At 42.6% G+C, this 17,422-nt stretch overlaps 1 pseudogene across 1 annotated transcript; it reads left to right on the forward strand.

The window, feature by feature from the left end:
* The first annotated feature begins 12,534 nt into the window (after positions 1-12,534).
* On the forward strand, positions 12,535-16,914 carry LOC144716131 (flagellar radial spoke protein 5-like; annotated as a pseudogene). The gene is made up of 9 exons (XR_013584822.1): positions 12,535-12,890; positions 12,991-13,075; positions 13,185-13,301; positions 14,219-14,283; positions 14,670-14,758; positions 15,168-15,247; positions 15,918-16,029; positions 16,117-16,236; positions 16,618-16,914. The product of XR_013584822.1 is annotated as a flagellar radial spoke protein 5-like (transcript).
* The last annotated feature ends 508 nt before the right edge of the window (positions 16,915-17,422 follow it).

Genomic DNA, 17,422 nt, shown 5'->3' on the forward strand with positions numbered 1-17,422 from the left:
CCAGGCTAGGGGTATTGTTAGTTATTTCAATTTCAACCATTCAACTTAATTGGATATTAATAAAATATTTTAATAACTGTTAATCCTACTCATGAAGAGAATGAATATAAATACTATTGCTTGATTATGCATATATATGTTTGTGTGTTTCCTAGTGAAACATTATATTATTTAAATTATATTCCTACTTATATGTTGGATATAAAAAAAACAAATATCCGATATCCAATTTGTCATCCAACCCCTGAGACAAAGATGTATGTCAATATTGGGACTAGGGAATGGCACATCTAGGATGGATGACGATGGTGATGAATGAAATTGTGACATTATTTTGTCATGTCTCTCATCCCGTCACACAACCCTAGTTCTTGAAAAAATCTGTGACAATGGCATACATCATGGACCATCACGTCCAGTGCTTGTCTCATCACCAACAATACACATAATGTAAGGATTTATAAATATATTTTTAGGGTGTCTCTAGGTTTCACTTTCTCTTTATCTCTCTTTCTCTTTCTTTCTTTTTCTCCCTTTCTCTCTTCTCTCTTAGTTTCTCATTCTCTCTCTCCCAGTCTCTCGCTCTCTCTTTATATCTCTCTCTCTCTATTTCTCTCTCTAGGTCTCTCATTCTCTCCTTTCTCTTTCCCCCCTCTCTTAGTCTCTGATAACTTGCAAATTATCATGTTTAATTGATGAATATTACATTATATTTATGTGTTTTAATGGCCATATTTGCATGTTATCATACATAAATGAAGATAAATGACTTACACTTTGATTTTATTATTGTTTCTAATTTTTATTATTTTTTACATGGTATTCAACCTCATTTCATTGAAGAAATATTTTTTACAGGGTATTAAATACTTGGCGAAAGGTTGGTAAGGGCTTTCCTAATTTTTCTGGAATTTTTCCATATTTGTTATAGTTTTCTGACCAATATTTAGCTGAGAAATGATTTTACGAATTTAAATAATACATATTTTATTTATTTGGCATTTTATAATATATTAATATTTATATCACGTGGCATGCACGTCATTCGCCTGAAATTCAGGCAAATAAGTGGATACAATTTTTTTTATAATAATGGGAGAGAGAGGGGGGGAGCATTATTGGCTCATTATGGCATCGCAAATCGCGATGCCATAATGAGCGAATCATTAGATCGCATGGAACTACGTGGCGCGGAAGGCGATAGAAAAAGGTATATTTCATTTTTTTGTTTCATTCTCTTTGTCGTGCATTTATGATACGCGAAGAATCAATGCACCTAGAACCGGTAAGCCGCGTGCATTTAATGCACGCGCTAACTGACACTACGTGCATTTATATAAATAAAGATTTCACTTTGTATTTAATACACGCACAATTGATTCGCCGCGTGCATTAAATGCACGTGGAAATCGACACCGTGGATATTAAAAAATTGCGGTAAGCTTACCGTTTTATTAATTTTTACTCAAAAAGGGCGCTAATAAGGGCAACTTGACTTCTTCTTAACCATTTAAATAGAGCATCATTTTTTCAATGATTGGCCCTGTGGAAACGCTCAAACATGTGGCAGAACGAGATCCAAGGCGGCAAAAACAAGGAAAAAGAGCCGTCAGCCAATAAGAAGAATCTGTTTTTCTTAAATAATTAAACGATCCAATGGCCACGATTAAACGCTAGTAAATCTGCAATATCTTGAGATCTAGCCGTCCGATTTAGCTAAAATTTTGAGGGCATATGTGTCTTTTTCCCCTCTACAATTCAGACAGTTGGATATTTAAATAGAGGTCAGGACGAAGGCAAAATTCACTTTTGGAAGCTCTCCCCAAGGATTTGGCCAGGAATGACACAGGAGTTGCTTTGGAAGTCGACAGATCTTGATTCTGCATTCAATGTTCTAAGTTTCTGATTTGTATTTTGAACTTCTTCATGAGAGATTCTAAAACGCCTTGGCATGGGAAAAATATACATGCCCTAGAAGTTGTTTTGAATGAAATTAGTGTTAGATCATCACGGCCCAGTTAGGCCTAATTTTACTAACTTATGGGCCTGAAGCCATGTACGTGTATAAGACTAATCCTAGGGATCTAATGGAAAAACTAACCTAAAATGGATTTAAATAAAGGCCCAATAAGGGTCCATTAACGGCCCACTAAGGACCCATTAAGGGCCCAATAGTGAGGGGCCCATTTAGGGAATATATTAGGTCCATTAAGGACCTAATATATGCTGGGCCTGATTTATATCAGGCCCAGCCTCCAACAGCTATAAATATAGCTGTTGGAAGTCCTTTTTTTGAAAAAGGAATCTTTTCTGCAGCTTTTTCCAACGGTCAGTTTTTGACCGTTGGACAAAAGCATTAACCTCTCTCTCTCGCTCTCTATGAAAATTTGTATAAAAGGGGCATCTGTTCAGTAATAAAGTTAGTTCATTTTTGCCCCAATTTTTTCTGTCTCTTCTCCACATTCTCATAAATTCTCTCTGCAGTCCACTATCTCATCTTTTCCTTCAATTTATTACATGGTATCAGAGCATTTCCGATCCTGAATTCAGCAGAATTCAAGAGTGCAGTGTGGTTGGAGGCTTCTCAGAGAGAGTTATCTCTGTGATCCAAGTGCTCCTTTGCAGTTTCTTCCCCTATCTTCCGTCACGAAGCAGGACATCAATTGTGGGTGGCTTTCTCAGAGGATTTCTCCCTGAGTTAGTACATCCTCAACAGCTGAAATTCCCTGCTCTTAATCCAAGAGGCAGGCCCCTTCTTTTTGGTGAGAATCTACTCTTATTTTTGGAAATTATGGGTGGAAAAACCAGAACCAGAATGGCGGCAAAAGCGGGAAAGGAAGTGGAAGAGCTTTCATCTATGGCTTCTCCGGCAGCCAAGGCTACTCCCACAGCTCCAAATGCTCAAGTTACTGCCCTCGACACCGCCCCAGTCCAGATCAGGCTTGTTTTGCCCGATCTGGACATGAAGTACAATGGCCTTAACGGCCAAAAATGGGTGACGATCGATGGGAGAACCCTCAAGGCGATGTACCGAGACAGACACTTGTCTGATGAGGCACTTGCAGAAGAAGATCCGCGCAGTGAAGTATGGGAGTCCGAAGAGGCTCTCATCACAAATTGGATGATCAAGAACATGGAGGAAGAACAGCGAGATGATTATCTCCTGATCAGTTGCGTTCGAGATCTATGGCAGGAAATTAAGAAGTCGTGTGCAGAAATGCACGGCGATTTTTGAGTGTATGATCTGCAAGAACAAGAACGTACACTAAAGCAAGGGAGTTTGACAATCTCTACCTATTTTGCACGATTGAAGGCCATTTGGAGAGAGCTGGATGTCCTCTGGCCCACAGGTGATAAGAGTTCACCCTCTTACACTAGAGAAGTCAAGTTCAGAACCCTTCAGTTTCTTATGGGTCTGAATCCGGAATATGAGACTCTACGGAATCAACTGCTGCATAGGGAACGATTCCCTACATTGGCAGAGGCAATTTCTGAGCTTCAAGGAGCAGAGAGCCGGAAGAAACTTGGCACTAAAAATGGTGAGGCCCTCACCCTCACTGCAGCAGCCCATCTAGCCAAGAAGGAGCCGCAGAGCACCTCTGCGCCATCTCCGGCACCCCAACATCAGAAAGCGACACCGAAGGAAGGTAATACTTTGGACCTAGTCTGTGGATATTGCAGGAAGACCGGCCACATCAAAAAGGACTGTCGAAAGCTGGCGTGGAAGGAAGAACTGATACGAAAAGGCACCTGGAATCCAGGGCAGCACAAGAAGGCCTAGGTGGCTAGTGAGGGGGGGGAACCTCTCTACTGAAAGAAATGAGGCAGGAAGTGAAATCCAGAAGATGATACAGTCTGAAGTAAGCAAGATTTTGCAGAAAATGACAGTCGGGTAAACACTTTGCATTTACTACATTTAAGAATACTACGTCAATTTCGGCATCTTGGGTTTTAAATTCAGGGGTGACAGACCATATGTCACCTCACAAGACACTGTTTCAATCCTATGAGATTGAAACAAAGGATCTTAAAGTATTTACTGCAAATGGGGGAATCTTAGAAGTAGCAGGAAGAGGAACTACCATGATTAAAGGAAAGAGATTGGAAGGAGTGTTACATGTACCAGAATTAAAGGCAAAACTTCTGTCTTTAATTTAGTTGGTAGATGATACGGGGTGGCGGTTTATTTTAGACTCTGATTCATGTTTTCTCTGTCTAAAGGGCACTGGGCAGAGGATTTCGTTTGTTAGCAGGAGAGGAGGGCTTCTCTTGCTAGACGATCCAAGGGAAGATGGGGAGCAGAAGGTGACCTATGCTGCCCAAAGCGAAGAACGGGTCATCCTTCTCCATAGGAGACTAGGACACCCCTCATTTCATATTTTGAAACATTCACATCCTCAATTATTTAAAGGAATTTCGTTTGAGCACCTTAATTGCAAAAGTTGTCAATTCACTAAACACAAACGGTCACCCTATCCAAGTACGAATCATAGGGCCCTCTCTGCATTTGAATATGTCCATAGTGACGTATGGGGACCTTGCTTCATATCCGGCTTGTCACATCATCGGTGGTTCATCCTATTTGTGGATGATTTTTCTAGATATGCGTGGGTATATCTACTGAAATCTAAGGCTGAAGCCCCATCTATTATTACTCTGTTCTGTGAAATGATTCACAATCAGTTTGGTAAGAAGGTTAAGAACTTCATATCCGATAATGCTAGGGAATACTTCTGTGGAGAAGTTAATCAATACATGGAAGCAAATGGAATAATTCACCAGTCATCCTGTGTGAATACCCCTCAGCAAAATGGGCTTGCTGAGAGGAAAATTGGGCATATTATGTCATCTGCCAGAGCATTTCTATTCCAGGGAAATTGCCCTAAGAATTATCGGGCTGAAGTAGTAGCAACAGCCACCCATCTGATAAATAGGACAGTATCAAAAACATTGAATTTTTATGCACCTATTGACCTTTTATCTTCTGAATTTCCAAGTGTTTCTTTGAGAACTAATCTGCCAGCCAAGGTGTTTGGTTGTACAGTGTATGTCCACGTACATCATGTAGGAAAATTGGACCATAGGGCCATGAAATGTGTGTTTCTGGGATACTCCACTCAGAAAGGCTACCAGTGTTATCACAAGCTCCAGAAGGTTCTTCATTTCATCAGACGTTAAATTTGATGAGTTTCGAATGTTTCATGATGAAACAGTTAGGCCGGATCTCTATCTAGACTCTAGTGAGACAGACATTGAGGATGGTGAGCCCAACCGAATTCCATCACCGAAACACAGTGAACAAGAACCTGATGAGAGCACAGCTCCAAGTCCGGCTGAGGAGGAGGAATTCCATACACCAGAGGAATTTCCAAGTGAAGAAATATCCCTTGCTATTGAGGATCATCCAAGTAACAATGGGTGGTTGATGACTCTAAAATATGTCATCAAATAATCAAGTTCTTAAGTTTAAATTCATTACAATTATCTTGTGAATTCATGCTAAGTTCATGCATATGTATTGTTTTATGAAATCACTAACCCCACTTGATTCTTTGAATCAAGTGGAATATATTTAACATTTTATGGCTAGTGAACATTCAGAAACAGGTTAAGAAGATCAAGGAAGAGAGGAGGATCAAGAGAAGTGGGCAAAAATTCGAAGTGGCAAAAATTCGAAGTGGCAAAAATTACGAAAATGCCCCTGGGCATGACTTAAGAGAAAACCTATAAATACTCTCTTGAGAGAGGAGTTTAGGTGTTCAGAATTTTCTCTAAGGAAACTAGGGCTTGGAGAAGAGGATTTCTGCACCCTCCAGGAGCTGATGAGCTTTTGGAGTTGGAGAGGAAGAACAAACTGAAGATAGCTTGGATTGAAGAACCACGCCTTGCCGCAAGGACGTGACACCCGACGTGGGGAAATCTCAAGCTTCAGCCCTGTAATCCCTCTCTTCTCAGACAATTTTGGTTAGGTTGGAAGAGTCACAAGATCTTCCAATGTTTTCCAACTGAGGATTGTTTCATTTTAGATTTGATTTCAGTTGAATTTTGTTTCTTTCTTGTTCTGATCATCCTCCCAAACTTCCCAAAAATCCCTTTGACGCAAGCAGCCATGCACCGCAGCAGCACCGCCGCGCAGCAGCAGCGCGCCAAGACGCAGCAGCGCCGCCGCAGCGCAGCGCCGCGGCGTCACGCAGCGCGCGCACAGCGCCGCTACGCAGCAGCGCAGCGCTGCCGCACAGCGCGTACGCAGCCACGCCGCGACGCAACAGCGCCACAGAGCAGCGCCGCCGCAGCAGCGTCGCGCAGCAGGCCAGCGCGCGACAGCGCCGCTGCGCATAAACACCTTGCGCGCAGGTACCCTGCACGCAAGGTGTTTGATCCTTTGCCCCAAGGACAAAGGTACTGTCTACAGAGAACTCCTTCAGAGACAGCCTCTATTAAGTTAAATCTTTAACTTAATCAGAGCAATAGCAGTTAAATCTTTCGACTAAACTGGGAATTAAAGAGGAATTCTGTGATTTTCCTGAGGATCATTTAACAGAGTTTAATATTTATTTTAAATTGATAAGTGACATATCTATTGAATAAAGAAGGAAATTTCTGCTGTTTTCTCCTGCTCCCTGTGGATCGACCCTCACTCGCCTTACGCCGTGAGGTTTATAAATTTGTTGCATAAGCTCTGAACCTCACACGTCTGAACGGCTAAATAACCAGTAAAAAACCCCTTAAACTTGAGCTTATCAGTGGTCCATTGCCATCAGCAAAGGTGAGCGAAGGTGCACAAAAACTAAACTTTATCCAGTAAGCAATTATGTTTCGTACATTCGGATATCTCCGGAATATAATAGAGTTGTTCAAGCATTTATGACAGTATCTGTCCCGAAGAGCGTCAAAGAAGCTATGACCTACCCTGAGTGGAAGAAAGCGATGGATGAAGAAATGGAAGCACTAGAAACGAATAGTACTTGGGAGTTGGGCCCACTCCCGGCTGGAAAAAAGGTAGTAGGCAGTAGATGGGTATTCACAATCAAACATCACTCGGATGGATCAATTGCTAGGTACAAGGCCCGACTGGTAGCTCAAGGATACACACAGTCCTATGGTATTGATTACAATGAGACATTTTCCCCAGTGGCCAAACTAAATACGGTAAGAGTTTTGATTTCCCTTGCAGCAATACTCGGATGGAAACTATACCAGTACGACGTAAATAACACTTTCTTACATTGAGACTTAGAGGAAGAGGTATACATGGCACCACTCCCAGGATATTCCTTGAGTAAAAGAGCAGGGGATGTATGCCATCTCAGAAAGTCGTTATATGGACTTAAACAGTCTCCCAGAGCCTGGTTTGGTAAGTTTTCAAAGGCCATGATCGCAGCTGGATACCTCCAAAGTGAGGGAGATCACACCCTCTTTATAAAGCATGGTGAGGAGGGAAAATTAGCAGTTTTAATAGTGTATGTAGATGACATCATTATCACGGGAAATGATCGTGAAGAAGTCCAGAGGCTTGAGAAGCATCTTTCCTCATCATTTGACATCAAAGCTTAAGGGTTTTTGACATATTTTTTAGGAATTGAAGTTGCATATTCAAAATCAGGGATTTTACTCACTCAACATAAGTATATCCTGGATTTACTAAAGGAAACAGGAAAATTGGACTACAGACCGTCGGCTACTCCAGTCGATGTCAATGTGAAGTTAAAGGCAGAACAGCATGACAAAGATGCCCCAATCGACAAGTCATCATTTCAAAGACTCATTGGTAGGTTGCTCTATCTGAACCACTCAAGGCCAGACATAGCTTTTGCCGTGAATTCCCTCAGCCAGTTCATGAACGACCCATGAGGGTCACATCAAGGAGCAGCAGATCGGATTTTGTCCTACCTCAAGGGTTCTATTGGACAAGGCCTACTGTTCCGATCAGGAGGTGAGCCTAGTGTAGTTCTTTTTACTGACTATGATTATGCAGGTTCCTTCAAGGACAGCCGATCTACATCCGGCTATTGTAGCTTCATTGGAGGTAACCTTGTTAAATGGCGCAGTAAAAAGCAGAAATAAGTTTCCCTTTCGAGTGCTGAAGCAGATCTTCGAGCCTTAAAAAAGGGCGTATGTGAAGGCATGTGGTTGAAAGGCATCTCACACGACCTACATCTATACCAATGCAAAGGTATGACCTACATCTATACCAGGACCACAGTTCCACGCCTTGGTGTCCAAGTTGGGCATGATTAACATCTATACCCAACTTGAGGGGGGTGTTAGATCATCACGGCCCAGTTAGGCCTAATTTTACTAACTTATGGGCCTGAAGCCATGTACGTGTATAAGACTAATCCTAGGGATCTAATGGAAAAACTAACCTAAAATGGATTTAAATAAAGGCCCAATAAGGGTCCATTAACGGCCCACTAAGGACCCATTAAGGGCCCAATAGTGAGGGGCCCATTTAGGGAATATATTAGGTCCATTAAGGACCTAATATATGCTGGGCCTGATTTATATCAGGCCCAGCCTCCAACAGCTATAAATATAGCTGTTGGAAGTCCTTTTTTTGAAAAAGGAATCTTTTCTGCAGCTTTTTCCAACGGTCAGTTTTTGACCGTTGGACAAAAGCATTAACCTCTCTCTCTCGCTCTCTGTGAAAATTTGTATAAAAGGGGCATCTGTTCAGTAATAAAGTTAGTTCATTTTTGCCCCAATTTTTTCTGTCTCTTCTCCACATTCTCATAAATTCTCTCTGCAGTCCACTATCTCATCTTTTCCTTCAATTTATTACAATTAGCATTGTAATTTGATTTTGATTCGAGATGAAATTTTTAATCTTTAGTTTTAAATAGGTTTGGAACTATTCTGCATTTTTAGATTTTTAAATTAGGGTCGGATTTCACTTTTTCCCCAAATTCTTCACTTTCTCTCTCTAGGTTGATTCATCTGTTTTCTCTCTCTCTATATTTCAAAATTGATTGTTTGTAAATTTAACTCAATTTATAAAAAATCTAAATATAAAATTTCGCCAAAAGTTCGTCCATCTTGGAGTCCAATTTCAAAACCCCCTTCTTGATCATTAATTCCCAATTTTAATTCATAAAAATTGTCTTAAAATTTTATAATAATTGGGAAATTAGTAATCCGAATTAATCTGATATTATAGTTAAAATTACTCTATCTCGAGTGTTTTCACCGAAAATATTTAAAATCAAAATTAAGTTTTTTACTTAATTTTGATTAATTAAAAGCATAATTAAATATGGATAAAATTTAAAATCAAAATTAAGTTTATTAATTGCAAAATTAATTTATTCTTGAATTAATTTATTTAAAATTAGATAAAAATTTTTGCTTGTTGCCTCCCTGTGGTTCGATCCCTTGCGTACTCTATACACAGTATTTAGTGATTAAGGGTATTTATAAATTTACACATCATATTTAGGCTAATCATTCTCTCTTTCTCTCTCTCTCGCTGCCTGTTCTTCCTCTCAGCCTCTTTTTTTCATTCTCTCCCTTATCTCTCTCGATCTCTCTTTTATCTCATATTCTCTCTCTCTCAGTCTCTCTTTCTCTCCTCTCTCTTGTCCTCTCTTTCTCTCTTTCCCTCCTCTCTCGGTCTCTCTCTCTCTCAGTCTCTCTTTCTCTCCTCTCTCTAGGTCTCTCTCTCAGTCTCTCTTTCTCTCCTCTCTCACGGTCTCTATCACTCTCTCCTCCTATCTCGCTGTCTCTCGTTCTCTCTCTACTTCTTCTCTCTTTCTCTCTCCCTCTTCTCTCTCTCGTTGAATCTCTCTCCATCATTCTCTCTTTCTACAATTTCTCTCTCTCTCTTACTAGGTCTCTCTTTCAACAATTTCTCTCTCTCTCTCTCTTCTCTCTCGATGCCTCTCTATCTCCTCTCTCTCTCTCGGTGTCTCTCTCCATCTTCCTCTTCATCTCTCTCTCATCATTTAAAAATCTCTCATGTCTGTCATGCGCGATGGCTGTCCCGTCATGTCACCCATCTAAGACCCTCTGTCAAGTCAGTCGTCGCCAATATTTTCTCGCATCATCTTGCACCACCATGAGACTTTAAAACATCATTGGTCACTATCGCATCATCCATCATACATCCATCACGAATAATGTTCGTCATTTCCTAATCGGGATGGATAACCGTATCAACCCTACCCAATCATCCATACACTGGTACAGACAGATATCGGATATTCCATTTTCGGTACCCAGTTCAGCATTTGTCCCGATATTGTCATCCAATGTCAGGCTCGGGGCTGGTGCACAGTACATTGTTTGATCTAGACAGGTCACGCCAAAATGTTGCTTGATTTTGTAGTGAATCCATGTTTGAAACAATATGTTTACCTACTTAATTGACTGTTTAACTAGTTTGCTCAAACTTTTTTACCTAAATTTTGACTTTCATTTTTCAACTTTGAATTTGCTTGTCTAACACTCAGTAGCCAAACTTAGAGCTTAAGGATGGATGACACCATCCGTCATTTTAAATTTCTTCATCCATCATCGTCCATGGCAACGGACGGATGACTAAACGAGGGATTTCCATCGTTCGTCTTTAGTCATCCGTCATTTGTGATGAATGACGAAAATGAAGGATGAAATGATGGAAATAACGGATGACTATTACAGATGACGCTGGCCCCCGCTCACTACCGTTGCCCACCCCCTCCTCTCGCGCTCCCGCTGCCCCCTCAACTTACCAGTAGCCGTATGAAAAGTATGATAGTAGAAAACTTAAAAAATCCTAATCTTTATATTCTATGAGCAGGGTTTATAGATAGCTTTAATTTTTTATCCAACTTTAGATCATTTTATCCAACTTTAGATCAATTTTTTTTCCAAAATCAGTGATCAATTGGCGTTTGACCTGGACCCAATTGACGGATCTATCTTTTTGATCAATCAGGATCCTGATCATCGATTTTGGTTTTGATCCAAGATGTGTTTTTTATCTCAGCAAGGTATTAGCTTTTTTGTTTTTACCTATTTTACAGTGGATCTAGTTAGTGATTTTAATCTTGGCGAGGTATTACTTTATTTATTTTTTATCCCACCATAAATCAGTCTTCTTATTAGGGCAAATATTCCCATATATCCCAGGTTTTTTAAATTGTCCGCGATCTATCCCACGTTTTTTTCACGCGATCTATCCCTCGGTTTTTAAAAGTTCTGCAATCTATCCCCCCTTTTTTAAAAGTTCCGCAATCTATCCCAGGGTTTTTCGATGCTGACGTGGCGTCCAACGCGGACGGCGAAGTGGGCAGCTGGGCTGACCGTCATAGACGTGGCATCCAAGTCGGACGCCACGTCCGTGTCGAAAAACCGTAATAAGTCATCATCTTCGCGGAGAGAGAAAGGGAGGGAGAGAGACCGCAGAGAGAGAGAGAGATCACGGAATAGAGAGAAAGAGGGGAAGAGAGACCGCAGAAGAGAGAAAGAGAGACTGATAGCGGGGAGAGAGAGACTGATCGCGGAGAGAGAGAGGGAGGGAGAGAGAGACCGCAGAGAGAGAGAGAGAAGGGGAGAGAGAGAAAGAGGGGAAGAGAGGTCGCGGAAGAGAGAGAGAGAGAGAGGGAGGGAGAGAGAGAAACTGCAGAGAGAGAGAAGGGGAGAGAGAGAGAGAGAGAGAGAGAGAGAGGGAGACCCGGAGAGAATTAGAGAGAGATTGCGGGAGAGAGAGAGAGAGGGGGATCGCGGGAGAGAGAGAGAGAGAGAGAGAGAGAGAGAGAGAGAGAGAGGGAGGGAGAGAGAGAAAATGCAGAGAGAGAGAGAGGGGGAGAGAGAGAGAGAGAGGGAGACCCGGAGAGAATTAGAGAGAGATTGCGGGAGAGAGAGTGAGAAGGTGATCGCGGAAGAGAGAGAGAGAGAGAGAGAGAGAGAGAGAGAGAGAGATCGCGGAGGGAGAGAGAGAGTGGGGTTTTCTCCCGACGGTGACGTGGCGTCCGACTTGGATGCCACGTCTATTACGGTCAGCCCACTTTGGCGTCCGCATCGGACGCCACGTCATCGTTGGAAAAACGCGGGATAGATCGCGGTTTTTTTAGAAAATGGGGATAGATCGCGGACGATTTAAAAAACTCGGGATAGATCGCGGAATAAAATAATTTGGGGATAGATCGCGGAACTTTTTAAAAACCCGGGATAGATCACGGACGATTTAAAAAACCCAGATATATGGGAATATTTGCCCTTATTATTTAAAGAAAGAAGGAAGATTGCCAAGACCGAGGGGGGGGGGGAGAACGGCGAGAGACGAACGTTTTCCGTCACCGTGACATCCGTTCCGTTCCGTTTACTTTAGTGGACGATTGACGGAGCGGACGAATGACGTACTTCCGATGATGACGGAACGGTAACGAATGACGAAAATGACTGTAAATTTTTCCCCCGGACGGATATCGGAACGGAAGTACGTTCCGTTCCGTTCCGTCCGTTCAAAAGCGTCGTTCGTTGTCGTCCTCCAGCTCTAGCCAAACTTACAGGTTCTAATCGAAACCAATCTTCAGAACTGACTGAAGAACAGTACCAGGAGTGGGTCGCGAGGAAGGCCAAGAGAAGTCTTAATCTCGCTATCTCATCCATGGCGTCGCCGGCAGCGGCGGCTTCCCTGCAGCCCCGCGGCGGCGCCGCCGCCCCTCTCCGGCGAGCGGCGGCGGCCCGACGGCGGGCGACGAGGACCGTCCGATGCGTGTCCACGGAGGAGAGGAGCAGCCGTCGGACGTCTGTGATCAGCGGGAACGACTCTCTGGACATCTGCCGCGTCCTCAACGGGATGTGGCAGACCAGCGGTGGATGGGGTCGAATCGATCGCGACGACGCCGTCGAAGCCATGCTCCGCTACGCCGACGCCGGTCTCTCCACCTTCGACATGGCCGATCACTGTAAAGAAAAACCCTAATTTCGCAAAGCCTTGTTCCAATTTCTGCAATTTTCCGCTCAATTTGGGGGGAAATCGCCTTTGATTGGTGGATTTGATGGCAGATGGCCCGGCGGAGGATCTTTACGGCATCTTTATCAACAGGGTTCGTCGGGAGAGATCGCCGGAGCTGCTCGCGGAGGTCAGAGGGTGAGAATTTTGATTTTTTCGTCGGTTTTTCCATCGATTGATTGATTTTGTTGTGGTTTCTTTTGAGAGATTGATTTGGGTAGAGAATGATTGGTGTTGTTCATCGCAGGCTCACCAAGTGGGTACCTCCGCCGGTGAGGATGACTGGAGAGTATGTGAGGCAGAACATCGACGTCTCGAGGAAGAGGATGGATGTTCCCTGCCTAGACATGCTCCAATTTCACTGGTCTATCTCTCTCTACTTTCTTTCTCTCTCTTTCTCTCTCACAACTCTCATTCTATCTCACCAGTCTCTTTCTCTCTCACTACTCTCATTCTATCTCACCAGTCTCTTTCTCTCTCACTACTCTCTTTCTCTCTCACTACTCTCATTTCTCTCTCCCTACTCTCATTCTATCTCACCAGTCTCTTTCTCTCTCACTACTCTCTTTCTCTCTCACTACTCTCATTTCTCTCTCCCTACTCTCATTCTATCTCACCAGTCTCTTTCTCTCCCACTATTCTCTCTCTTCCACTACTCTCATTTCTCTCTCACTACTCTAATTTCTCTCTCACTACTCTAATTTCTCTCTCACTACTCTCATTCTATCTCACCAGTCTCTTTCTCTCTCACTACTCTCATTTCTCTCTCCCTACTCTCATTCTATCTCACCAGTCTCTTTCTCTCTCACTACTCTCTTTCTCTCCCACTACTCTCATTTCTCTCTCACATCTCTCATTCTATCTCACCAGTCTCTTTCTCTCTCACTACTCTCATTCTATCTCTCTAGTCTCTTTCTCTCTCACTGCTCTTCTCATTTTATCTCACTAGACTCTATCCTCTCATTCTCTCTCACTGCTCTCTATCTCCCATTCTCTGTCACTAGTCTCTCCATCTCTCATTCTCTCTCTCCCCTTCCCTCCCATTCTCTGTCACTAGTCTCTCCATCTTTCATTCTCTCTCTCCCCTTCCTTCCCTTTCTCTCTCTAGTCTCTCACTCATCCTCTCTCGCTGATTTATTTCTCTCTCTCCGCTGGTCTTTCTGTACTCTCTCTATTAATCTGCATCAATTTCTTCTGCACAGATTCGAGGTTGACTTGGCATCTCACTAGTGTTCTTGGACTATGAGATTGATCTTTGGGGACTGACTTTGGTTTTTTCAGGTGGGACTACTCCAACTCCGGCTACATCGACGCTCTTAAACACCTGGCCGACCTCAAGGACCAAGGTTTTGCTGAATCTTTCTCTACCCGTTGGTTTTTTTAATTTCTTTGTTTAAGATCCTGATTTACTTTGCATTTTTAGAATTCTCAAGACAGGATTAGGGAGTAGCTCAAATTTTTTTGTCATCTCCTTAGTGTACGGTGTTTGAGAAAAAATTGTAGACTTCTCATCCTCTTAGATCTATATTAGAAACCAACGAATTCACCTAGCTAAACTCATGTCATTTTTGGACGCCCTCTGCTAAAATTAAAGTTCAAACATAGATGTACATATTGTAGACGTATTTTTAAGATTAGGGAATAGCTCAAACTAAGTAGCTATCAACTTAGTTCTTGGAAAAACCGAAAAGTTCCACCATGCTGAACTCATGACATTATAAGACTCCCTCAGGTAAAATCAAAACCCTAGCGTTGACCAACTTCGACACCGAGCGGCTTCACATCATCTTGGAGAATGGGATCCCCATCGTCAGCAACCAGGTGAGCTTTGCAGCTTTTTCTAAACATATTGTTTGCAGACGATGATGAAAATCAGCATCGTCATCCAAAACTTGCGATCATCATTGTCTGCAGCGGTATGATGATGGCAATTCCGTCACAGTTATCCTCACTTTTCATGAATGAGGATGATAATTATGGTTTTATCATCATCTCCCGTCGTCTGATATAGATTTACAGAGGGAGATCGACGTGAAACAACGATTGTCATCGCCATCCCACATGCGGTGGAGAGATGCAGACAATGACGATAAGCATTGCCGCTGTCATCTTGGAGAGGACGAATGACGTGGGGGATGACGACTTGTCATCTTCCCTTCATCACAAAGACTTAGTGTGACAAACTGATTTGACAAATGTCGATGCCTTTTCGCATCTTTGTGCGTGCCAGGTGCAACATTCAGTCGTGGACATGCGGCCGCAGCAGAGGATGGCTGAACTGTGCCAGCTCACTGGAGTCAACCTTATCACGTGAGTTTTCATGCCGCCCTCCTTTTAAGCTCAATCTCAGGGTACGAACTTTCAGTTGGCAGCAGAACCATGAATTCAATCCCCCTTAAATAACTTTAATTTGTACCACACCCAGGCATTCAACCCCTTTATTAGGCTTAAACTACTAATAAAAACATTCAATTAGTATCAGAGTAGTGCATTCAACCCCAACCTTAGTCCTGATTTCCAATCTAAAATTTTAATTGGAATCACTGCCATCTACTGAGGCATGAACTCCACATTAAAAATTTTGAATCGGTATCAAGCCATGCATTCACCCCCAAGGCCAAATCTCCTTGTAAATTACGAAAATTTGATTGGTATCAAAGTCATTCTATTAATGCCCCTCTAAGGGTTGATCTTCGATCGGAAATTCTCAATTGGTATCAGATTCATGCATTCAGTCCCCCTCTTAGGTTTTATCTCCTTCTAGAAAACATTCAATTGGTATCAAAGCCATGCAGTCAGCCCACATCTGAGTCTTATCTGCGCACAAAATCTTCTATTAGTAGCAGAACCATAAAGTCATCACCCCCCTACTTAGACTTAATGTCACATGATCAAGACTATTAAAAGTCTCAAGGGTAGGACCCACCTAAGATGATATATGGCCAGGGTCAAGCTGACTAGGAAAAGTCAACGTCAACAGGTACGGCACCGTGATGGGCGGCCTCCTCTCAGAGAAGTTTCTAGACGCCAACATCTCCATTCCCTTCGCCGCCCCCCCTCTCAACACGCCCTCTCTGGGAAAGTACAAGCGGGTCAGCCCCTCTCATCTCACCCATTAAAGTCAACTCTGAAAAGTCAATGTCAAAGTCAATGTCAACGTTTGATTCTTGTGTATTCAGATGGTTGATGCTTGGGGAGGGTGGGGGCTCTTCCAGACGCTTCTCAGGACTCTGAAGACGGTTGCCACCAAGCATGGCGTCTCAATATCGACAGTGGCGGTTAAGTATATACTGGATCAGGTAATGCATTGATTTTCTGGCGGTTGACTTTTGATTTCAGTTTTTGTTGTTACGTTCAACTCATGGCTTCTGACCTTGAAAGTTCATTGGAAAATTGAAGGGGCAGAACTTTCTTTAGGTGGGATTTTTCTTTAAGAAAACGAAACAAAAGGTCACTCATGGCTCAAATACAGAAATATAGTCTCTTCATTTGTTTTAGAAATGGACATTTACTTTCAGGGTTTTCATGCGATTAATTTTTTAAGGTTGGCTTTCAGAAAAAAGAAACTAGAAGTGGGTTCATTGTTTCTACCCAGAATTATAACTAGGAAAAGGGGTTAGCACTATATTTCTCACGAAAGGGGTATTGACTTTTGAAAATTGACTTTTTGGATGATGCAGCCGGCGGTGGCAGGGTCGATGGTGGGTGTGAGGCTGGGCCTGGCCCAGCACATTGCAGACACGAACGCGGTCTTCGGGTTGACCCTCGATGAGGATGATGTCAGCGCAATTGACGAGGTTTCCAAGAAAGGCAGGGACCTAATGAAAGTGATAGGCGACTGCGGAGACGAGTACCGCCGTTGACCTTTCCTGGTGGACCCCACACTAGAACAAATGGTTGAAAGTGAGGAGGCACATCCGTTCAATGGGAGTTTTCATAAACATTTTATGGCCTACCAACCATATAATTTTATCTCACAGTCGAGTCGACTCTCAATCAGTCAGCGGTTAGCCCAATCAGCCCAGTTATTGAGACGGTTCGGGTGGGTTTCGAGGTTGAATTGGGTTGCCAACACAGTTGACCCAGTAAAATTAATAATACAATTAGTACATAGATATGTATACAGTTGTAATTTTAAAAGTATGTTTTCTCTGCAGTGGAGGGAATGACCTAGGAGGAAAGAGGGAAGATAGAGAGAGAGAGAGAGAGAGAGAGAGAGAGAGCAATGGAAAAAGTGGGATAGGTGAAATGTAAGTAGCTGTACAAATAATTAAGCTGATGTTGTTTTAATACAGCATTACCACATCTATGTGTTTCATCTGGCGTGCCAACTGAGCATTGAAACATGGGGAGCCTTATTTATATATCGATCCGCTCGGTATGTGACATGTCGCCTTCACTGCCGTTTTTAATTCTTGACAAATAATGTTAAGAATATTTTATTCTCTTCTCCCATTTCTCGGCTTTTGAAATTCCATTAATTGT

The sequence above is a fragment of the Wolffia australiana genome, chromosome 20 (genome assembly GCF_029677425.1).
Source record: "Wolffia australiana isolate 7733 chromosome 20, ASM2967742v1".
Lineage (NCBI taxonomy): Eukaryota > Viridiplantae > Streptophyta > Magnoliopsida > Alismatales > Araceae > Wolffia > Wolffia australiana.